The sequence below is a fragment of the Athene noctua genome, chromosome Z, assembly GCF_965140245.1.
Source record: "Athene noctua chromosome Z, bAthNoc1.hap1.1, whole genome shotgun sequence".
NCBI lineage: Eukaryota > Metazoa > Chordata > Aves > Strigiformes > Strigidae > Athene > Athene noctua.
In genome coordinates, this window is record NC_134077.1 from 21,649,676 (window position 1) to 21,674,943 (window position 25,268).

At 38.5% G+C, this 25,268-nt stretch overlaps 1 protein-coding gene across 2 annotated transcripts in view; it reads left to right on the plus strand.

The window, feature by feature from the left end:
* RAB3C (RAB3C, member RAS oncogene family) overlaps positions 1 to 25,268 on the plus strand; it is a 145,796-nt gene that overhangs the window by 44,457 nt on the left and 76,071 nt on the right. The gene's annotated exons all lie outside the window — the stretch shown is intronic.

Consider the following 25,268-nt stretch of genomic DNA (forward strand, 5'->3'; position numbering starts at 1 on the left):
GCACTCGATCCCCTTGTCTAGATCATCAATAAAGATGTTAAACAGGAGTGGCCCCAACACCAAGCCCTGGGGGACACCACTCGTGACCAGCCCCCAGCTGGATTTAACTCCATTCACCACAACTCTTTGGGCCCGGCCATCCAGACAGTTTTTTACCCAGCAGAGCCTATGCCCATCCAAGCCACGAGCAGCCAGTTTTGCCAGGAGAATGCTGTGGGAAACAGTGTCAAGGTAGATAAACATCCACAGACTTTCCCTCACCCAGTAAGCAGGTCGCCCTGTTGTAGAAGGAGATCAGGTTTGTCAAGCAGGACCTGTCTTTCATAAACCCGCTGACTGGGCCTGATCATCTGGTTGTCCCACATGTGTTGTGTGATGGTACTCAGGATGAGCTGCTCCATCAGCTTCCCGGGCACGGATTTTAAGCTGACAGGCCTAGCAATTTCCCAGATCATCCTTCTGACCTTCTTATATATGGGTGTTACATTGGCCAATTTCCAATCTGGTGGGACCTCCCCCATCAGTCAGGACTGTTGGTAAATGATGGAAAATGACTTGGCGAGCACCCCAGCCACCCTCAGATGTATCTCATCCAGTCCCGTAGACTTGTGTATGTCTAATTTCCCTACAGTTCTCTTCTTAATTACATAATGTGGGAAAGTACCTATTTTTAATTATTTAGAAAGAAAGCTGTCAATCAAAAGAGTCATAATAGTTGTCTTAGGATAGTTTTTATATATGAAGAGAAAAGTAATCTATGAAGTAATCTGCTTTATTTTAGCTGACTTGCTGGGCTCTATGAAGTAATGACTTCCAGACCTCTTTAGCTTATTCTAAACTTTCATCACAATGCTTGGTGTGTTAATGAAATAAATATCCACCATACATCAGAAAGCAATACAAGTCTAACATGAAATGATAAGAAAACAATATAAATCTAAAGTCCACCTTCTGTACAGGTTGCTTTGGATCAACATGCTTGACAATCTATGCTAGAAATTTCTGGGAACTGCAATTTTGAACATTTTACTTGTAAGAATCTTGAAAATATTACACTGTGATATTATAGGCTTGGAAGCTCTGAAGGAAGACTATTGAGACAAATTAGTTTATGGGGACTGTGTTTACAAAATTAACCAAATCCAAGAATATATAACACAGAATAGAAAGACATACTGAACAACATATTATGAATTAAGTCATTCAAGTAACAGATCCATATTTACCTTAAGAAAGACTGATACTGTCAAATCTGGTACACCTGTCAACAGTATTAGAAATGAACCCTTAGCTCTGTCTTTTAAGATCAGAGTCCCTTTTTTTGGTCCAACACTCTACTAGAATTAGAAATCCAAATTACTCATGGAGACTGTTGTGAGTTTTGTGTAGTAACTACACGTTCAAGCTCCTGGTCTTTGAATTTAATTCTATTGTTCCCATTGTGAAATAACTTATCTTGTAAAGATACTGAATTACACTTAAGAGGAAGCTGCAAGAACTGTGTAGAAATCTCAGTTTCCAGTAACAAGAGAGTCATGCTCTGTGACTGTCCCTCAGTCTGAAAAATTCTGTTTTTCCAGCATAGTGTTTAATTTGTTTGCACCCAGTAATACAGAGTAATACTTGAATGAAGCTGGAAGGGATGACTTAGCAACTAATGGGCTGAGAGCCAGTATTTCTGGACCTCTCAGTAGCAGTCTAAGTTACAGATCTGCCAAAGGCATATGAAAAGGAATGGGTACTGTGATGGATATCAGAGTTCTGTGCAAAGCCTGTCCTAGTAAGAGTAGCTGCATTTCCTTGGTTGGAATTTTTCATGTGGAAATAGTGTGTATGCATGTCTGTATTGGCACTAAATATCTCCTTCATTTTCTTGTTTCTTGATAATTAAAGTGGTTTAAAATTTTTTTTTCAAATATTTTTTTTAATTTTTTTTTTTTTTCTGTAAGAGAGAACATAATTTTTAGCAAAGTTTTAGCACAGAAATGCTTGGATTATTTCTCACTCCGATTGCTATTGATACAAATCAAATAGGTATTTTATGAGCTATTCATATTTCTCTAATTTGCAGTGAGGTTCAACTCTGAAGTTAGTCTATCTAAAGAATAAACGGTGACTTTCAATGGCCAGAATTGGCAGCTCAAATGTTCAGTTGAAAAACAGAAGTTCCAAGCCAGGTAATTTTAGTTTTAGTAAACAGTTAAAATCTTGATCTCACTTTAAATCCTTTTTTTGTTCTAAGTCAGTATCACTATCAAAAACTCGAGTTCTAGTCGACTTTTTTCCTGATTAAATTAGGCATTGGCTCATTCTTCTTTTATTCTAAATTTAAATAACCCATATGTCAGATGTGGGGAAAATATTGCCAGTTTCACAGAGTGATTGTGCAAGAAGTCTGTCCACAGCTCAGTGACTATCCTCCAGCATATAGATGATGGCACATGCTATTGGTTTTACAGCAGAGAAGTTTATCATTACTTTGTTTATTCTTTGTGTTGATATTAATTTATTACATTATTTTTTAAAAAAATGTTTCTTTATATACAGATTGGCAGTATTTGCAGTTTGGGTGTTTTACTCTGTCCTTTTCCTAGTCATTAAGACACAGATCCGTAAAGTGATTTAGATATGCCAAGACCTTTTCTAGACACCTGGTTCCCAGAGTGGAAATCATTTACCTATATTACACCCTTGGGATCATCGAGTCCAACCATCAGCCCGACTCTACAAAGTTCTCCCCTACACCACATCCCCCAACATCTCATCTAAACGACCCTTAAACACATCCAGGGATGGTGACTCCACCACCTCTCTGGGCACCCTATTCCACTGTCTGACCACTCTTTCTGTGAAAATTTTTTTCCTAACGTCCAGTCTGAACCGCCCCTGTTGCAGTTTAAAGCCATTCCCTCTTGTTCTGTCACTAATCACCTGTGAGACCAGCACCAGCCTCTCTACAATGTCCTTTCAGGGAGTTGTAGAGAGTGATGAGGTCTCCCCTCAGCCTTCTCTTCCTCAAACTGAACAGTCCCAGCTCCTTCAATCTCTCCTCATAGGATTTATTCTCCAGGCCCTTCACCACCTTCGTTGCCCTCCTCTGCACTCGCTCCAGCACCTCGAGATCTCTCTTGTACTGAGATGCCCAAAACTGGACACAGTACTCCAAGTGTGGCCTCACCAGTGCAGAGTACGGGTAGCTGAATACCTGGGACCAGAACTTAAAACAGCTAGATGGTGTCTTTGTGAAGGGCTAAAACAACAGTAGGAAGCATGGGAAATGATAGGTCTGAAATTTTGTGATCCTAAATTAATTACATTTAGATACAGAATTCACATCACAGGAGCATAGAATAGCTCATGTTGGAAGTGATCTCAGATGATCATCTTGTCCAGCCTTTCATGGGAAAGGGAGCCTAGCTTTGTTAAAAAAATTAAAATTCAATTGTTAAAAAAAATTGAGGGGTTGGAAATGCAAAGCAATTTTTTATTATCATTATTTTAAGTTTTCCCCAGATTGTCCCCTAGAATTCTCTGTAGCATATGTAAAACAGTACAGTTCATAGATTTTAAAACTGGGAGAGATCACTATAGGCAGCAGCAGGTTTTTTAAAAAAGTAAATATCAACAAAGTCTAGCTCAGGAATTCCTTCACCTAACCTAATAAAATGCATAAAAACATCTGCTGGATTTAATTGGCTTCTATGTTCTCTCTCTGTATGTTGAGCAAACAGTTTATTCCTAATCTGTTGGAGGTGGTAGTTAAAGAATTTAGCCAGGATGGGAGAATTCAATGCTCACTGCTGCTAGGAGTCAAGAGTCACTGTTCTCATCTTCATGGAGAAGGTCCAACCTGCAGGGTCTGGAGAAAAGTCTTCTCCTTTCATGTCTGTCTGTAGAATCTATCTGCCTCACTGAGGGAGCAATTGTGAATTCCTAAAACCAGGGACAAGAAGGGGAATCCACTACTTAAGGGGACTCATGAGATAATTCCTGAGAAGTAAAGAACAATCTTCTGTCCTTGGACTGAGATGGGCATTGAGCTGTCTTATCTCCTTCCTGGACAAGAGCTATAACTGTGAGATTACTATATAAAAATGGTCACTGACACCATAGCCACCCTGAACTGTGGTTTTCATTAGAAAAGAGAAGTGGCAGTAGCTGCAGCATTTTGTGCTGAACATGACACTGTCAGCATGTGTCAAAAGCTGCTTTTAAGGAAACTCTTCAGGGTTTTAGGTACACAGGCTCCTAGTTTGTGGTTTTCAAATGTATTTGCATATACCAAGAGGGACCCTTGACCTAGACAGAAGTGGGAAGCTTTGCACTTGTACAATAACAGTATTATTGCAAATGATGAGAACATACAGTCTAAACCAGGCAGGAAAGCTGTAGATTGTATTCTTGTCACCTGAATTCTCTATCAGACATGAATAACGTGACACTAAGCATTGGGAGTGTTTGCCTGTTTTAAGCACTTGATCCTGAGATCAAAGTTTGACTTGTTGATTAAAGTTTTTATGCTGGAATTCATTCCAGGGTCAGAGGGATTCTACTCAGTTACTAAAAAATTTCCCCACCCTAACTTTTTTCTGATATCTATGGTTTACAGTTGATGAAAGGTTGTTCTTGATCTTCACTGGGCTTTTGAATGAGTCCTACAATCCAGGATAAGAATTATTAATGCTGATTTGAGAAAAGTAGATTACTTCATACCTGTCTTTTCTGTCATTTTTTCAATTGCCAAATGATTCTAGGAGTCAACATTTCATATAGAAGATTACTTCAACCCAACCATCATAATTCATTTTAGATAATAGTAATTAAGTTAGGGCTTATTTTACCTTTAAGCATCTGACTAATTCTACTAACAGAGGACTCTTTAAAACACTGTGTTTAAGACTGTGTGTAAATGTTTTACTGGGTCAAAAGTTCCATACCACACAGGATGGAACAACTCAAGAGATACTTGGCAGTTCCTGGGTTTTAAGAGAAAAATTGCAATCGTGTATATGTGTGATGCTTCTACAAAAAGTGGATGATGACAAATACCAAAAGTGTTAACAAGTAAATTACCACAAATCATGGGAAAATGTGTTTGAATATCCAAATAGGTATTAGCTGTACTCACAGCTTGTATTAAATATGTGGAATGCAAAATTTGGCCTAAACTGAATTATCTTCTTCAAATAAGGCCATCCCTTCTGTGTTCAACTACACATTGACTGTGTAGTTCAGATGACCTTACTTACGTTAATACAATTTATAGAATGCCTCCTGAGAGTAGTTGGCAGGGATCGTGAACAGTATGCAATTCACAATTAGATTAGTTTCAGAGCACCACTTCACTTTACCTATGATACACACCTTTGTGTGGAAAACATCTGAATCACAGTTATATTATTGCTCTTTATTTGCAGCAGTGCCCACACTGTGTTTCCTGTTTTCCAGAGGCTGCCTCAACTCTTGCTCTAAGCAGTTCAGTGTAATACTGACCAGAGGCATAATGGGGCAATTTGCAATAGCTGGTTACAAGAGGTCAATGGCTCACTATAAACAGTATGAGAAGAGTATAGCAGAAGTCGTAAGTGGAATAGGGCTAAAGGTCAAGACCTAAGCTGAGCTAAGGGAGCTGCTCCATGCACAGTGAAAGAAGACACAGGACAGAATCAGATCAAAGTATTGCAGTGTGAATGAATAAATGGATGAACTGCCATACTTGGTAAGCAGAAGTTGGCTGTGCTCTGGAGTTGTGCAGTCCACAGCTTTTCTACCTTTGTACACTGGCATGTGGGGTACAAGTGGAGCTGCAGTATTCAACTAATGGCACCAAAACTGACAAATGCTGAGTTGTCATATGTGAGTGGTGGCTTCCAGCTTGGGTAATAGATACTGAGATTGAACAGGGGAATGTCCTCCAGACCTAAAAGCCTGAGATGCTGCACTGGAGCTGAACAGGGAAGCCTCGTCAGAAAGAGGTGTAACAGATTCCTCTTCTGCTGACAGCAGTAGAATTCACACTGCAATACATCCTCATTACTGTGATTAGCAATTATCTTCTAAAGATAAAGATTTTCATGTTGGATTCTGCAATTTTCAGCAACTTGGGTAAATGATTATTTTGATTTTCATTTATTCATTTCATTTTTTCATTCAGTCATTTATTCATATTCATTTCATGAATGTCCCCCAAAACATGCGGCGGTTATGATCCCTGCCCTCACAAATTGATGTTGTAGGTTTTTCGTTTAAAAAAGACGTTATGAGTAATTCTTTAAAATTCATTAAAAATTGAGAGTTGTTATATGATCTAAGTTTTGAGTTAAGTTATAGGTTGGATTAATGTAGCATGCATTTTTATGTACTAAATAACAGAATATATTATATTTGCTGTTTTTTTCTAATTACATAGATCTAATTTATATGTTTATTCTGTACAAAATGCAGAGGAATACAAGATAATCTATTAGAAAAAGTTATCTATATTTACAGAAGTAAATATTCTTAACTGTATCTTTCTTAAAAATCAGTCCTTAGACGTATGTTATTAAATTTTTATTAGTGCTTTCAAATTTTGTCATATAATCCAATTAAATACCCATTACACATGTCTTGAGTGTAAATGTAAGTAATATAATAGTGGGAGCTATCTTTCTTCTTCAGTCAGGCTTTGTGTTGCAATTGTGTTTTCTTTACTGGAGGGAAGATATGTCATGATAGTATACAGCAGATTTTACTGCTTTAGGAGCAAATGAACTCTGTACTAAGGATTCAGTCACTCTTCTCAGCAAAAAAGGGAATTGGAAGGGAAAAGATGGATGGATGGATGGATGGATGGATGGATGGATGGATGGATGGATAAAAGAGGTCTTGGATTTAATATTCTGTACTGCTATACATGGACAATTCACTCAAACTCTTCTGCTTCAGCCACTCCACCTGTGAGGTATTCACAGAATCACAGAATTATCTAGGTTGGAAAAGACCTTGAAGATCATCCAGTCCAACCATCAACCCAACATTAATAGTTCCCAACTACACCAGATCCCTCAGTGCTATGTCAGCCCGACTCTTAAACACCTCCAGGGATGGGGACTCCACCACCTCCCTGGGCAGCCCATTCCAACACCTAACAACCCCTTCTGTAAAGAAATGCTTCCTAATATCCAGTCTAAACCTTCCCTGGCGTGACTTGAGGCCATTACCTCTTGTTCTAGCACCTATTTCATTATACTATAGAGATAAATAGGTTACTAATGCACAAAGGAACTTTAAGAGTCCAAGAGAAGACAGAGAGAACAATTAATTATGTTTGAACTGCAAAGTATAGTTGTATTAAACAATAAGAAAGAAAAAAGTGCACCCTACAGAGATTTTTTCTTGCTTTAGCCTCCAGCATTCTGTTATACTAATTATTGTATTAAAATGTAAACAAATGTATGGGGTTTGCATGGCAAGGTTTTGGTAGTGAGGGAGGCTACAGAGGTGGCTTCTGTGAGAAGCTACTAGAAGGTTCCCCTATGTTTGACAGAGCCAATGCCAGCCGGCTCCAAGATGGACCCACCACTGGCCAAAGCCGAGCCCACCAGTGACAATCGTAGCACACCTCTGGAATAATAGATTCCACAAAGGGAAAAAAACCAAAACTGTGCAAGGGCAATTGTACCCAGAAGAGGGAAGTGAGAACATGTGAGAGGAACAACTCTGCAGACACCAAGGCCAGTGAAGAAGGAGGGTGAGGAGTTGCTCCAGGCACGAGAGCAGAGACCCCCCTGCAGGCCCCGGTGCAGCCCCCGGTGAGGCAGGCTGTGCCCCTGCAGCCCATGGAGGTCCACAGTGGAGCAGATCTCCACCTGCAGCCCCTGGGGGGACCCCACTCAGAGCAGGTGGATGCCTGAAGGAGGCTGTGACCCTGCGGGAAGCCCACACTGGAGCAGGCTCCTGGCAGAACCGGTGGCCCCGTGGAGAGAGGAGCCCACGCTGGAGCAGGTTTGCTGACAGGACTTGTGACCCCATGGGGGACCCAGGCTGGAGCAGCCTGTTCCTGAAGGACTGCAGCCTGTGGAAGGGACCCACGCTGGAGCAGTCAGTGAAGTACTGCAGACCATGGGAAGAACTTATGCTGGAGAAGTTCATGGAGGACTGTCTGCCATGGTAGGAACCCCACACTGGAGAAGGGGAAGAGTATGAGGAGTCCTCCCCCTGGGGAGGAAGGAGCGGCAGAGACAACGGGTGATGAACTGACCACAAACCCCATCCCCTGTCCCCTGCACTACTGTGAGAGAGAAGGTAGAGAAATTGGGAGTAAAACTGAGCCCAGGAGGAAGGAAGGAGTGGGGGCAAGGTGTTCTTAAGATCTGTGTTTATCTCTTGTTATCCTACTTTGACTTGATTGGTAATAAATTAAACTAATTTCACCAAGTTGACTGTTTTGCCCATGATGGTAATTGGTGAGTGATCTCTCCCTGTCCTTATCTCCATCCATGAGCCTTTCATTGTATTTTCCCTTGTCCACCTGAGAAGTGGGAGTGACAGAGCAGCTTGGTGGGCACCTGGCATCCAGCCAGGGTCAACCAACCGCAACAAACAAACAAATCCTCAAACAATTCTTAACTTCCTAAATTAAGCGAGTTTTTATTGAGCTGCCATCATGGAATATGAATAAATTTAAGTCATCAGTCAGGACCCATGTTTCATTTATGGCCACTGGTGCCTCATGATCCATACCCTTGACCATACCTTATGCTACACTTCAGTCAGTTCAAACTTCATTAGTCCTAATCATACTACATGGATCCTGGGTGATGGTCGAAGGAGAAGATAGATTGTTTGGACCTCACAGGCCTAAAGTATACCACCTACCTTAGACACTATATTTATCCCCTATCCCTCTTTTTGGTAGTATTTAGCCTAAATTATCCTATATAAAAATGAAATTGATAATTTTATGCTTGAACTTGTATACTTTTCTTTAGCAATAGATTTTTATATATCATCTATATGATAGATTTTTTGCTCTACACTTCTCTGCTAACATTATTGGAATGGGTAACAGGTACTTTCAGAAGTCTTTCTAAAGATTTGTTAATTCAGAGCATGTTCTGAAAAAATACAGGGTGACTGACGTTCTAGTTTTTTATGTTAGATAAGTATATGGTAAGTCTAATAAAAGATTTGAGGATAGAGAATCATTTTTGTAGTTAGTAATTTTGCTCCAAGTTCAGTTAAATTGTTCTGTGAGATTAATATCATGCTTGGTATGAAGTGACTAAATTAAGTGTATTTTGCTTCGATTCATGGTTTAAAAGAATAAACTAGTTATTGATTAAATCTACTATTTCTGTACATTATATTGTTCAAGTACATATTATACTTTATTTCAAAACATCCATGCTGGAATCACTTGAATTTTTACTATATAGTATCTGGTGATGAGTCAATGGTTTAAGTAATTTTTCCATAAATACTTGAGTTGTTTCTACTCCTGGTATATCTGCTTTGGAAAAGGTCTAACACTGATATAGCATCTTAAAAAAATCCAAATAAAACCCATGTGAATTTTCTTCAGGAAGTATGTGGAAGCCAATGTAATTAAAACATAGAAACACATAAATACAACACTGCATTATATAGAAAGGTAAATGTTATGGTGAAACCAATGTCAGTAGGAATAAATTACTCAAAATTTTAATTCTTTCATTTGGGAAGTTACATCTTCACTTTGGTTTGCGTCAGCCTGGATTTCATTGAGCTATATGTGCTTGTTCAATTACTTTGTGTAACAGAACATAATTGGGCCTCTTTTCTTTCAGATTTCAAATCATATTCATCTTTGCTATTTCTTTAGTGTCAGTTATATCCTTAGCCTGCTTGAACACCTAATGCTGTCCTATGAAGCTGTCCTTATTCACAATTTTGAAGACTGGGTACCTGAATTACTCAGAAGCTCCGGTATAGGTACATAAGAGAAGTTTGATTTTCATAACTTTGGAGAGGTTGTAGCTACCTGCAGCATCCAGTAACTTTGATAGTACTTGGCATTAAAAAAAAAAAAAAAAAAAAAAAAAGTAGTACAAAACAAAGGATTGTAATACATCCATCAGTGCTTCTAGAACTGAATATGATTTCCGATTTTAAGTAGTGAGTTCTGTCACCTTCTAAAATTGCAGTTTGTTGTGGCAGATGTTTGGAAGGGGCCATTTCCCCTCCCTGCCCTACCCCCACTAACATCAGGTAGTTTTAGCAAAATCAACAACTTCTTTGTTGTTTGAGCTAAGTGCTATGGACTGAAACATGAACCCCTGGGATCCTTTGTGGAGCTGACTAATAATCCTCCTTTTTCTTACTTCCTTGAAGCAGCCGTCTCTGAGCATGCTTACATGTGTAATGACCACAATTCTTTTTTTTTTTTTGTTAATATTTCTCCCCAGTATATTAGAAAGTGTAGCAGAAGAAAACTCCTTTCTGGGTTCAATTCTCACTTTGATCTTTCTTTATTCAGGACTCCTCTTTGGTTGTCAGTCTGTCTTGTCAGTCACAGTAGCATTTTGCCAGCTGATGAATGATAATTCAGTTATGTCTGCACAATGAGAGAACATGTCCCACAATTTAATCAAATCAGGGTAGAAATAACCTTCAATTTTTATCTAGGATCAAAGAACATGTAGTTGAGTGTCTAATAATGCAATTTCCAGTTAATATGCTAGTCAGTATTATATCAGTGAAAACATTACTGGGGTTTCTGTTCAGGTTGCAGCAGCCAAAGGCAGAGGTTGAATGCAAGAAAAATGCATGTCCACCCAAAAGGTGCCTTTTGCAATGAAAGAGGCCTGGAGTGGCACAGTTAAAGAACCTGAATTATGTTAACTCTGCTGTGTACTTAACAGCTGCTTTATCAAGGGAGTTCTTAACTTGACTTTTGAAATTAATGTAGTCTAATCTGTAATTTAAAAAGATTCATTTGATTTGCTATCATTTATATTTAACTTCATTTTTTATTTTCTTTGGTAAATAATATATGAATCTGAAATAATTACCATGTCTTAGTATGCTTGCATTTCTGAGTCATACTTCTGAGTTTAACTCTTCTGTAAAGTAACTCTCCTCTTTGTTTATAATTTCTGAAATGTAAATGTATATGGGAATGTTATAATCAGACAAAGCCAATTTTTATAAAAATATATATATAGTTTTATTTGGGTTCAATCGATTTAGGGTGGGAAGCAATAGGCAAAGCAGTGCTGGGTGCACAGAGAGCCACAACTCTGCCATACGCACACCAAGTTCAAAAACCAGTGTTTTTTTATACTTCTGTGCTACGGTATTAACCAATCCCCTCTCGTCAGATGATTGTCCTGCCCTTTTTCCATTGGGTCCTTTGAGATGCTTGGGTCTTTGTCCTCCTGGGGCGTCTTTTGAAAGTCTCGAAGCCTTGGTCTCTTGGCGCGCTTTTCTCCTATTGGATCTTTTAAAAGCCTCAGGATCAGATCTTTTGGCGGGCTTTTCTTCAAGCAGCAGTTACAGGTTATCTCTAGGTGGGGGGGGTTCCGAGAAGCCGTTACATATTATCTCTAGGTGAGAAAGCGATTGCATGCCAGCTCTAGGTGGGGTTTCTGAGAAGTGATTGCATTGTTTCAAGCAAATAGCACACTTTATATTTTATCCATAGATATTCAAACATTCATCATAATTATAATATGGGTTATAGTGATCACAAATCATTTCAGATCCACACAGGGTACCATATTCTATTTTTACAATATTTTAGACAGCAGGATATTATGGTTTAACATTTACAAATCATTCAAGCGTAACGTACCCGCCTTGCTTAACTTAGCAAATTAGTTACAATAGTTTATTACAGGAACAATTATGTATAGCTATATTTTTTTCTCCTCCTGTTTTCATGAGGTCAGTCAGAATTCTGGGACAGTAGGCACAAATTTGCAATGTGAAAATTTTGCTTTCTTCAGCCCTGACGTAAAGACATAACGCTTAGGGAAAGTTTATAAAAAATACTATATCACAATAGGAATGGTGGAATATATATGTTTTATTTATGTTACATACATATGGTCATATTATATACAGATACATATTTATAAATTTGTGTATATACACAGAAACATGAACCTATGTGACTGTACTGTTTGCAAATTAGTGAACCCTGCTACTACTATAAAACCACTATTATGTGACAGTTAGAAGACTGAGAAGGAATGGGATAGAGCTGTAGCAGAATATGTTGGCTTCCAGGAAGATGTGTCTTAGTTTTATTGAAATTTTGAATTAGAGAAGAAATAGTACAGTGTATAAATAAAATAAAATAGAAGTCATCAAACATCTACTGCTTCAGTGTAATCAGTGCTGCACAGTAGGCAGTGAAGCCCTTTGAAAGTTATTTACACTCAATTTTTTCTTTAGACTGTTCTTTGTGTATAAGACCAATGTCTGGTTTTGTAGTACCTAGTGCTTTAATGTAGCCCTGATTGATTATAATTATGCTTGTTACAGATTTCACCGTTGGTCATTTTTCTGCTGCCATTAGACCATAATTTCCTGTTCCTTTGTGATGCATTAAAACAGAATAACTCTGATTACTGGAAAAATACCTGTAGTTTGAAAATCACAGCTGAAGGATAACACTAATTACAGTACATCATATGTGATCTAAATCCTACGTTTAGAAATTGTTTATAAAAGCATGTTTTATTTTATTGAAATATTTGCAATCAAAACTTTTCAAATAACCTCTGGCAATCATTCTGCCTCGTAATACATATAAGAATTATAGAATGTTTCTGGAAAGAAAGGTGCATTTCTATAAGGCCTTCTACCTTAACAGGTCTTTCCTACCTTAACAAAATATTTTCATTCCATTTTAATTTGGTACTTGATTTGACCTCTTTTGATGACATTGTGGTTTCAGGACTGATAGAATTGTCCCCCTTTACTTGATCAGCATAAATAGTTTTGAATCTTCCTAAAAAGTTATTTCAATTACAGATTATATGATCTAGGTTTTCCGTCTTTAAACATATATTTTGTTACTAGAAAGAAAATTAAGCGTGGATATATCTGTTAGAGCTACAGAACCAAGAAGACTTTCTTCTGTAACTGTGTTCTGCTTGAAAATTTCTTCTTATTGGATCCCATAATTCAGTTTCACTTGCTTAAAAAGTAAGCCAAAGGAAAATAAAATCAGCACTCTATAATTAGAAACTCTTGATTTCCTCAGAAACTGAGAAATCTGTCTGCTTGGATTATAAAATGATCTGTTGTGTTTGGGTGATGTAATAAAAGCGAATCTACAAAATAGTTGTATAAATTTTCAGGTGTAAAGTGATATGGAATCTCATGTCCATGTTGTGCTTTATAAGCCTGTATATGTTGACTAGAAGACAGCCAAGGATTGTCAGGCCTACCATATCCAGACAAGATGTTGTCTTTTTAAGACAACATTTTTATTATTCTGTTAATGCATGTATTTCTACAACCTATGACCTAGTACCTATTTCTGGTGGGAATTATTTTATGGTTTTGGCTAGTAGGCTGGATCCCATTACCTGCTGCGATTAAATTTTTCACACAAACATAAACTTCAGAAAAAGTTCATTTAGATAATTCTTCATTTTCCAGTGAAATAATATTGCATCAAAAATCCAGAGTGGCGGTATTATATATGACTTAATTTAGCACTCAAATTGTGTGTATTTTTAGTGAATAAAAATTTTATTTGATTTTTTTCCATAGTCATGTTTTTACCACCTGTGAGTAGTCAGCAAACTGTTATTCATATGTAACAGGTAAAAACGGTCATCACTTCTTAATGATAAAGCAGCAGCAGTTTTAAATTCTTCTTCTGAATTTCTAAACACAAAGCATTAGTTTTACAAATTACATTGACCCTCACCTCTCTTTCTTTACCTAAGTCTAAAGATCAGATTTCCTTAAAAGTCCAAAACGTAATGTTTGTTCATCTAAGATTTGATCCCAGAATGTGATCACCATTCTAGTCCACATCCAGCCTGAATTCCTTTCAGAAGTTACTTCTCTGCATGGGGACTTCTGGACATTTGTTTTTCTCAAAGTGCATCAGCCTACTTATGCATTTATAAAGTCTGCCATATACTTCTTGTTAAGAACTCGTTCTAAATTCTCTTGCCAGATTCCATAGACACTTGTAAAACTTCAAAACCTATTCCTTCAAGTGTAGAAATATTGCCACTGCTTTGTTTGCCTAATCCTTTTTGAAATATAGAAGGAAAATTTCCTGGATAATATCCTTCTTCTTTTGATACCTGTTCTTTGCTTTATTTATTACTCATTTATTGAAGAAACTTTTGAATAAATATATCTTTTCTTTGAACTGTTGTTGAAAGAACTGTTGCTCATTCCTCTGTCAAAAACCAAAATACTCAGATTTTCTAGCAAGATTCTGATAACAACTGACAATAAATTCTAGTTTTGAATCTTCATGAATGTTTTGTAAAATCATAAGAATGTTGCATCAGACTAAAGGTCCAGTTAGCCCAGTACTTTCTCTATGACAGTTGTCAGTAGTGGATGCTCAAGAAAAATGGCTGAATAACAGGCAAGTGTATTTCTACATAAATAGGCTTTAAATGCTAGCTGTCTTCTAGTTTGTCCAGGCATGTGAATTTGAGTACTCACACCTGCCTAGCTACCTGTGTATGTTTTTCTCATAAATGTGATAGTTTGCACAGGAAAGTCTATTGCAACCTAGTCAGCAGGTGACAAGTGTGCTGAAGTTGTATTGATTCAGGAGATTGGATAGTAATTGCCCAAATATTTAAAGCCTAAGTACAAAAATTGCTTAGTCATTGAAAAACACAGCACATCCAGTAAATTTCTCAAATATATTCAGTGGTTTTGTATCGTTGTGCTTTTGTAAATTCAGGATCCAACTTCATGATGAGTCTTTTTGAAGACTTTTGTCAGAGGTATTTACACCTAGGACAAAGTCATAGAATGACAGATAGTTTGGGTTGGAAGTGATTTCAAAGATCTTCTAGTTCCAACCCCCTGCTGGGACACCTTCCACTAGCCCAGGTTGCTTAAAGCCCCGTCCAGCCTGGCCTTGGACACTGCCAGGGAGGGGGCAGCCACAGCTGCTCTGGGCAACCTGTGCTAGGGCCTCAGCACCCTCACAGTGAAGAATTTCTTCCTTTGACATAATCTAAATCTACCCTCTTTCAGTTTAAAACCATTACCCCTCATCCTATCACTACACCCCCTGATAAAGAGTCCCTCCCCATCTTTCCTGTAGCCCCCTTTAAGTACTGGAAGGTGTCCCTGGAGCCTTCTCTTCTCCAAGCTGAACAACCCCAAATCTCCCAACCTGTCCTCAGAGGGGAGGTGTTCCAGCCCCCCAGTCATCTTTTTGGCCCTCCTCTGAACCTACTTCAACAAGTTCTTATGTAACAAAAAGTTATATAGCTTTTTTTAATACCAGTGTGATGTTATAATACTTTTTTTTAAAAAAAAAAAAAAGTCCAATATCTTTGCAGTGACCAACAAAGTAACTGCATTTCTTCTAATGATAGATCATGGACTGTCTCTGCTTACAGATTGTCTGTAGGGGTGTTCAGTGTTCTGCTTGGAATGATACTGGATATTTACCTGTTAAATAAAACTTGCTAATTGTTTCAGATTTCTTTGGACAAAACCCTAAGGGAACAAAATGTGACCGCTTCTAAAAGAGTAATAGAATGAGATGGTATGGTTTTTATTCTGCTTCCTATATGAACATATATACTGTAATGGTGTTACCAATACCAGCTACTGTACCACAGTCTATTGTACAGTGGCCAGGACTCCAAAATAGCTGCCATGTGTAAAAAGACTGAATTTCTCATTATTAAAGTAAACCAATAAATACTAGTGTTATAGTTATATTTATACTGTACTTATCTGTGTATTTAATCTTAAATAATAATTATTATTTATGAATAAATATATTTATTTTTAAGGGACGTTAAGATATTTGAATGCATCTAGAGGAGGGCAACAAAGCTGGTGGAAGGTCTGGAAGGCATGTCCTATGAGGAGCAGTTCAGGACTTTCGTCTTGTCTAGTTTGGAGAGAAGAAGGCTGAAGGGTGACCTCGTGGCTTTCTGCAGCTTCCTGAGCAGCAGAAGGATGGAAGGGGAAGAGAGAGGTGCTGATCTCTTCTCCCTGCTATCCAGTGAGTGGACACATGGGAATGGCTCAAAGCTGTGCCAGGAGAGCTTTAGACTGGGCACTAGGAAGCATTTCTTTACCGAGAGGGTGATCAAACACCAGAATGGGCTTCCTAAAGAGGTGGTCAACGTCCAAAGTCTGTCAGTGTTTAAGGGACATTTGGACGATGCCCTTAACGACATGCTTCAGCTTTTGATCAGCGCTGAAGAGATCAAGCAGTTGGGCTAGATGATCACTGTATGTCCCTTCCAGCTGAACTACTATATTCTATCTAACAGGTCTGAGAATTATGCTTTCTGGTGAAAACTGCGTTTTTCCCAAAAGTTTGAGTTTAAAGTTAAAAATAAATAATTAGAATTGCTAAATATGACTGTACATATGCTAAACACATAGCTCTCAACCAGTCTGATCTAAAAAAGAAGAGATACCAGGGGCCAAATTAAACAGCACTTTAGCTGAAATCTAATTAATTGTACCACTTTATGCAGAACTCCCCAAGAAGAGAATGAAAGGATAAGGGCACTGTACTTGAAATAATGTAAGAATCATAGATTAATCACACCTGACATATTAACTTCCATTCACAACTTGCTCTTTAATAATTTACAGTCTTAAACAAGAACAACATAAAGGTCATGATAGGTTGATGTGTATTGAACTATGTCAGCTGCTGAGATGTTTTCAGGGTAAATATTTCCCTGTCAGAACAACCTGTGCTCTCTTAAATTACATTTCTCCCATGAAATACCAGGATATTACCTTTCAATGTGCAACCATAGTGCAGACATATTTACTGACAAGCAAGAGAACACAGAGGCCTTTAGCTTAAATAATATATTTTCAAGACAAAAACCCACCCCAAATCATATAGTAGATTATATTGTTGTTCTATTTGGCATCTTTAACATTTCTTTCCTTTGTGGAGATTCTAGCACTGCTTATGGTGCATCTAAGAATAACATCTTGTTTTGATGAGACTTCATTTTCCTTTCAATACAATTTAAAGATTCCCCAAATAGACAAATCCTATCTAGGTGTAGATAATTCTAGCAGCATATTGATTGCAAATGTAACTTTTTGTTGTAAAGGATATGTCCTCTTAATTTTTCCACAAAGAATCTAAAATAATTAAAAGTAAGAAAAATAGATTTTCTGGGATCTTGTGAGCGTTGTTAATTAAAGATCAACTTTGAAAGAATTAGAGAAGTCAATCAAAGTCCAAAAGTCTTGGAGTCAGATTCTTGGACTTTCATGAATTACCTGTGTGTCACAAGCTGTCTGGAAGCAGCAGTGGCCTCCCATGCTGTAAAAAAACCTTCCAGCACCTGACAGCTGTCATAATCTGTCCTGTGCCACCTATCCTTTCTCTGCCTTGCCCTTTAACACAGAAACATTTTGGACAGGTTTGTCTGAATATGTTGAAGATGACAGAAGAACTGACCTAGAACATTATCTTCTTTAACAGTTCTAACCATATTGTATAATACCCATCACTGCAAAACTAAATTACTAGTCACGATGATCAGACGCAAGAAAAACAAAAGCTAAAATGATGGGGAATTCAAAGTTCTCATCCGTAGTCACATAGTAATTGAATGTTTGGTGATAACAGGCTGCTGAAGGGCAAAGGAGTTAAAAGTGGAAAAAAGGAGAGTTTGATGGAGGCTGTCCTGCAAACACAGCTCCCCATAGCTCTGTGTCAGAGTAGGAAACAGCTCCGTGAAAGGCATGAAGGGGCTGCATTGCTAGTGAAGAAAAGATGGTGTCATTTTCCACCTTCGATACATCACTGGTGAAGTTCTCCAGAACGCATCACGTGCTTTTTCAGATAAGCCTTAGAATCTTAAACTGAGAATCTTAATCTGCTTGAGATATGATATACAAAGAGCTACCAGAATTTCTTTAGGTATCTTTGATATCTGCCCCAAAAGACAATGTATGCCACAGTCATAGAAAGAGGATACAGAAGTTGCCTACAGATTACTGCACAAGGAATCTTCAAGACAGCTCTAAAACAGCATTATGTTTCCAAGGCAGGAGGCAGCTTTTTAGTGCAGAGCACACTGTAGTTCAGTACCTTTATTCTGCAGGTTTTCTAAAGCACGAAGCTGTGCCTTTTAATGGCACTCATGGAGGTTCTGAGTGGGACTGAACTTCAGCCATGGCTGAACTCTTCCAGAAGTATTGCATTTATAGTTTCTTGCTTAAATTAGGAAAATGTGTCTTGTTCTGTGTTGCATATTGTCTCTTTTCCTTTTTATAGGTAATAGATTTAAACATTTTTATGTAAAAAGCATAAGTTGATAGTAATTCTAATGAGCCTTTAAATGTGTTTTGTAAACTTAATATTCTGGACAGAAATGTATTATTTTACTACTGTGAAGGTTTAGAAGGTTAATAATATTTAATAGGAACATTCCTTTAATTTGTTCCAAATGAGAGAAACTTCACTGCAGATTCAAACACAGGGCTTTATCACAAGGAAGAGAAGAGATGGAGAGTTTCTGGCAAGAGTGCTTGGTCTATGGCTTTAAAAGGACCTTTGTACCACTAATTCATTTTTTTTTCTCAGATTTGGAGAGTTACAAAACTGTACTTCTAAAAAAGGCCCAGAGCAAAAATGTGCTAAACTTGGTGTTGTCATGAAGAAAGAATTATGTTCACAGATGTCAATAGCTAAAAGGTATTGTTAGTTAATCAGTAGACAAGGATTTGCATAATATTGTAACATGATGATACTACTATGCACATTGGTTCAGTGCTACTATCAGTACCAATGAGCCACTAACAAAGAGCTATTATCAAAATGTCTGGTAAAACTTTTCTTTATCCATGGATCCCACCTCATACTGAATAATGACGTCAAGTTAATTAACCATGAGTAATCAATATTAATAGAAAAATCTGTCTTTAATACACAGAACAGGACAGAATGAGAAGGGAGAGAGAAAGCTAAAAGCATATTATTCTTATTTTATGAATAACAAGTTCTAGAGAGAAGTAGTTAATCCAAAATATGTATATGTATACAAAGTACAGAAATTGGAAGAGGAAGGTACTCTGGCATTCCATATACTTCAGTGTTGTTCTCTGTTTATGTGATAATAGACAGTTTGACTCTAAGTCTTTGACCTAACATTATAGCTCAGTGTTTTTTCCGATCTCTGCTAAATGAAAGGCAAATGAGTTTCAAAAGCAGTGGAAGATCAGACAAAGATGTAAAAGCTTTAGTACAGCTGTAAAAACAAAACAAAACAAACCCAAAACCCAAATCCCCAGAATACAACAAAACAAAACAAAAAAACAACACCCCCCCCACCCCAAAAAAAAACAACAAACAGAAAACCCCACATTTATCATAGGGCAAGAACATACCTACTTTTAGGCTACCAAGTGCTTTGGGGATGGAAAAACAACTCTGAAACACTGGCAAGTTGCAAATACCTTTAGCAGTCACCAAAGCCAAGTGAGGTAAGGACTGAAGGACTGTTTAGTGCCTACTTCATCTATAGATGAAACAGCTCTGCTTCTTGTTTTCATAATAGACATAGGTCTCACAGCACTAGGATTGACTGTATTGCAACCTATCCTCATCCCATTGTAAGTATGATGACCACTGTTTGTTTGGTGTTTAAATTACTAAGTATGCTCCTGGAGCTTAAGGAAACTTTCTGGCAATTCTGAAGATCATCCATAGTGTGTTTGATTGTCAGATTTCTAAGATTACTATTCCTTGTAATGTTATTGTATCTCTAACATGCCTTTGTGTCCCTTATACTCAAAAGTAGGTTGTTCTGATCCTCTCAAGCTTTACTAGGATTCAGTGTCAGATCTTGAAAGCAAAGCCCAAGCCTTCCAGAAAGATAAATTATTCTTAACACCTAACATCAAGCTTGGTTAAAATATAAAGTGGTACTTCAATTAATCTGTTTTACTTTTTAAGACAATGCCAGGTCCTAGTGATCTGACAGATACTTTACAAAGTATGTCCAAAGATGTGGAAGAAGGACTGATCCTCACCTCCAACAGAGCAGAACAAGCCACAATCAAAGTGAAGACAGGACAAGAAGAAAGCTGCAGCTTGTGGCAGAGAAAGAGGGAAGAATATACTGAAATGACAGCAGGGCTCAAAACTTGTGTCCAGATCTAATGGCAGCTGAGTTCAAGCTGTGCTGGGCTAGGAAGGAGGCAGCGATACCGTGACTTTCCTAAACTCTGTGCTTTAGGAAGGCATAGTAGCTGAACTGCAGAGAATGAGCATTTTATGTGAGTCTTAAAAAATAAAGGAGGAGAGAGAAGAAAGAATAGGAAAGCAGAAAGACATAAAATTTAAAAGGAAATCAACTTCAGTCAGTCACCAGCTACATGGTTGGAGTGAGAGAAAGCAAATCTGGCAGTAAAGTAATTCCACAACCCCATCTTAGACTTTCTCTCATGTGCAAGCTCTGCCCCACCTCCTGCTTGCCAGGACAGCACTCCCATCCCCCTTTATTTTAACTAGCTGCATTTGAAATAATGTGTCTTCCCACCACTCTGGCCCCAACTCTTTCCAGCTGGCCCTGCAATGCTCCAGCATCTCCCATACAATGAATGAATGGTCACCTCTGAGTTTGGTGTGAGGCATAAGGACGATCCAGGAAAATACAAAACTGTCAGTCTGACCTCGGTTCCAGGGAAGGTCATGGAGCAGGTCATCTCGGGTGCCATTAAAAGTCATATAATGGACAACCAGGGGACCAGGCCCAGTCAGCATGGGTTTGTGAAAAGCAGGTCATGCTTGACAAACTTGATCTCCTTCCATGACAAGATGACCCGACTATTGGACGAGTAAAAGCTGTGGATATTGTCTACCTGGATTTTCAGAAAGCATTCAACACAGTTCCCCATAGGATTCTCATAGAAAAACTGGCTGCCCATGGCCTGGATGAGCGAATGATCTGCTGGGTCAAGCACTGGCTGGATGGTCCCAGAGAGTGGTGGTCAGTGGAGCTAAATCCAGCTGGCAGCCGGTCACAAGTGGTGTTCCACAGGGCTCGGTGTTGGGACCATTTCTGTTCAACATCTTTATTGATGATCTTGGTAAGGACACAGAGTGTATCATCAGTGAGTTCGCAGCTGACACCGAGGTAAGCGGGAGTGTTGATCTGCATGAGGACAGGTAGGCTGTACAGAGAGACTTGGATAGATTGGATCCGTGGGCCAATGTTAATGGGATGAGCTTCAACAAGGCCAAGTGCCAGGTCCTGCACTTGGGCCACAACAACCCCCTGCATGGCTACAGGCTGGGGGAGGTGTGGCTGGAGCTGTGTGGAAGAGAAGGCTCTGGGGGTTCTCATTGACAAGCAGCTGAACATGAGCCAGCAGTGTGCCTGGGTGGTCAAGAAAACCAACGGCATCCTGGCTTGTATTAGAAATATTGTGACCAGCAGAAGCAGGGAGGTGACAGTCCCCTGTGCTCTGCACTGGTGAGGCCATACCTGGAGTGTTGTGTCCAGTTTTGGGCACCTCAGTGCGAGAGACATCTCGAGGTGCTGGAGCGAGTGCAGAGGAGGGCAACGAAGCTGGTGAAGGGCCTGGAGAATAAATCCTATGAGGAGAGATTGAAGGAGCTGGGACTGTTCAGCTTGAGGAAGAGAAGGCTGAGGGGAGACCTCATCACTCTCTACAACTACCTGAAAGGACATTGTAGAGAGGCTGGTGCTGGTCTCTTCTCACAGGTAATTAGTGACAGAACAAGGGGGAATGGCTTTACACTCCAACAGAGGAGGTTCAGACTGAACATTAGGAAAAAAATTTTCACAGAAAGAGTGGTCAGGCAGTGGAATAGTTTGCCCAGGGAGGTGGTGGAGTCACCAACCCTGTTTAAGGGTCATTTAGATGAGAAGTTGGGGGATGTGGTATAGGGGAGAACTTTGTAGAGTCGGGCTGATGGTTGGACTCGATGATCCCAAGGGTCTTTTCCAACCTAAATGATTCTATGATTCTATGACTAGCATATACATCTAGCAGATGTGTACTGGCAATCTGAGTAGCTGTCTTTTCACAGTCTAGATGTTTTTAGATATAAATATGTATATATATATATATATATATATATATATATTTCCAAACACAGGCATGCATACACACACACACATATATATACACACACATGTATGTATATAAAAGACAAAATTCTAGGGAAACCAAAGCCATGAGAAATCTGGAAAGAGCTGCTGACAGGAGATAGGTACATAAACAAAGACTGAGTTGACGATATGCGGTGTTAGATCTTTTGTCCACACATTAGCTAAAGAAACATTTTCAAACTGTATTTTCCATTCCTAGTTGTAAATGTTCATGTCTGTGTTTCTGTGTGCCTGACACTTTGTGTTGGAAGTGGTGTTCGTTGAGAAAGAGTGCTCCTGGTATCGTTGGCTACTTCTGCTCCAGCAGCTTTTCTCCTTGTCCTCTTTCTTTGTGCCTGCCCAGTTGCTTCGGGTATAGATCCACAGCTGCTCTTCCTGGGTGGTTAGCAGCAGGCTTCAGGTAGATTTACTCCTTTCCACCCCCAATTTCAAGAAGATTTTTGCAGAGGTTGTCACTTGCCCCTCCCTGAACAGGTCTCTTACTGTTTCTTTTTCATTTGTCATAATTTTCTTTTTAACCTTTCTTCTCTGAGACTCCAGAGATCCCTAAGGAAAGATCACAGACATCTTTTGTGCTGCTCTGAAAAGAACCGGTTTGTATTTTCATTCACTTATTTCCTCAAGTCCTTTTATGTTTGAATAGGACAAATTAGAGATATATAGAGTCTCTTTGTGGAGTATATAAATAACCTTTGGGAAGCAACAGCAGGAAAGAAACATGAAACTCATAATAAAGGACCAGCAGCTATTGAATGCTGTGCCAATTTTGTTTATCTTAACAGAAAATTTTGACCTGCAAAGTGAGAATTCACCCAGTTCACATTTCTGATTTTATCTTTCTGATTCCCTTATCTTCACATGTTGTGGATGTGCAGCAGAGATACAAACACCATCCAAGAAATCCTCTACTGCTGCCAGTTTTTTGGCATGTAACACAAGCTGTATTGTTATATAAGTAAAACTCATCATGTAAGGATGTGGATCTAAAAAGATATTTGTGCGTTTAGCATACAGGACAGAAATGCAGAGACATGGATTCACTGAAGTGTGCTACAAAGTAAGTTTGTGTTCTGCACACTGAATTCCTTCATGACAATGCTCATTAGAAGTTCTTGCTGCCAAATGCTGTTTGCTTTCATCTTCAAAACTGTCTGCATTAATAATGAGCAACTCCATTTGGAAGTTATTTACATGAAGTATTGTTCCTGTCAGTGGTGCAGTGCTAGGCAGGGCAATATGGAGAACAGAAACTCAGCAAATAAATTCAAGGGCCTGATTTAACATATTGCTCAAAAGCATTGGTATAGTCTAAGCTGGTATGGCACATTCTGCATGAAGTCTTGCTTAGCAGGACTTGACAGTAAGGAGGATTTACTTCTCCTAAGTTAGCTCAGATAACTAATTTGCAAGCCTGAATAGTTATTATTTTCAAGACTATTATTGGAACCTTGTTTTCTGTGGTTTATATTTTGAGATTTTCCAGCCCCACAATATCTTAACTTCATGTGAAATCCAGGTTCTTCTTGAGTCAGCAATCTTGCAGTTCTGAAGTGTTTCTACTTGCACAGATGGCTGTTATGTTATCTCTCTCCCTTCCTCTGGGAGCATTGTTGTCAGCAGCTGGTGCATTCCCCATACGCTAAGGCCTTCAGTGGTATGGCAGTTAGACATAATGAGAATCTGTAGTAAATTTCCCATAACATTATTACAGGGTTATTTCAAGGGAGAAGCACAGGACAAAACCTGGTTCATGTGGTTGCTGTAAAAGTAACTAAACAAATCTTCACTTTAAGCTTTAAAGTGCTGTCAAATTCATGGCTTTAATTTAAATGAACATCCAAGGTAATCTAGAATTATCTATCTCCATAACATTTGATACCTATATGATAAAGGAGAGTTGGCCAAATACATACCAGGCTATCTTCACCCTGAGCCAGAAACAGATATTTTGCACTCAGTCTACACCTCTACCATTCCTCTTTCACTGCTATAGATACATATGACTTATGTGAGATCTTTACTGATGGAGAAGCTTTACTGGTCCTTTATTGAATTTCTGGCAAAAAGCACTGAGTTTTTGTAACATTAAATTATATGTAATAGGATCTGGAGCGTAAAAATGTTTGCAAATATCAAATTTCAATTATAGGTGAAAAAATCAGTTAAGAAAAAAAAAAAACGGCAAAACATATTAAAGACATCAGAGCACACAAGACCAAACTGTGAAAGTCTGAGAGTCTTCCCAATACATAGTACCATGGGCTATTAGCCAGCATGCTGTATGCAGTGCTTAGAAAGTGGATAATTTCTAAAGTACTATGTCCACTAAACTTTATCATTCTGTGATTTAAAATCTAAAATCTGCTGCCTATTTAGGAAGATTTGCTAAGATGGGATCACCTAACCAGAAGATAATGGAATTGTTGGAATTTTATTAAAACCAGAATTTATGAAAGTGAATATAATATTTGAAATAACTTCTTAAAGCTGCTGAAACTCTTTTTGTATTGTTTTGACGAAGATTTGTAAAATACCTCTTCTGTCTTCTGTGCATGGAACTTTTCATAAAGAATTCCCTCACTGTCATTCATTCCTTTCTGCTTTTCTACTCTGCTTCTTTAATGAACAGTCATTGTCATTACCACACATTACCTACATGAATGAAAAAGCCCCCAAATGATCTACGTGTCTTGTTCTCTGCCTGTCAAAGATGGTAATCAACTACCTTGGTTAAAATGCCAGTCAATAATAGGTCAAATTTTATTCTTCCTCAGGCTTGTTTTGTTTAGCTTGCTTAGAAATAAACATCAGTCAGTGCAAACTACGGATATCTCAGAATTTACGCCTAAAAAGATGGTCTTCAGGTTAATTCCATGGTTTTGCAAAAAGGACAAGATAACATAGCAGTAGCCAGTAACCATACCTGAACTGGAAAAGGTT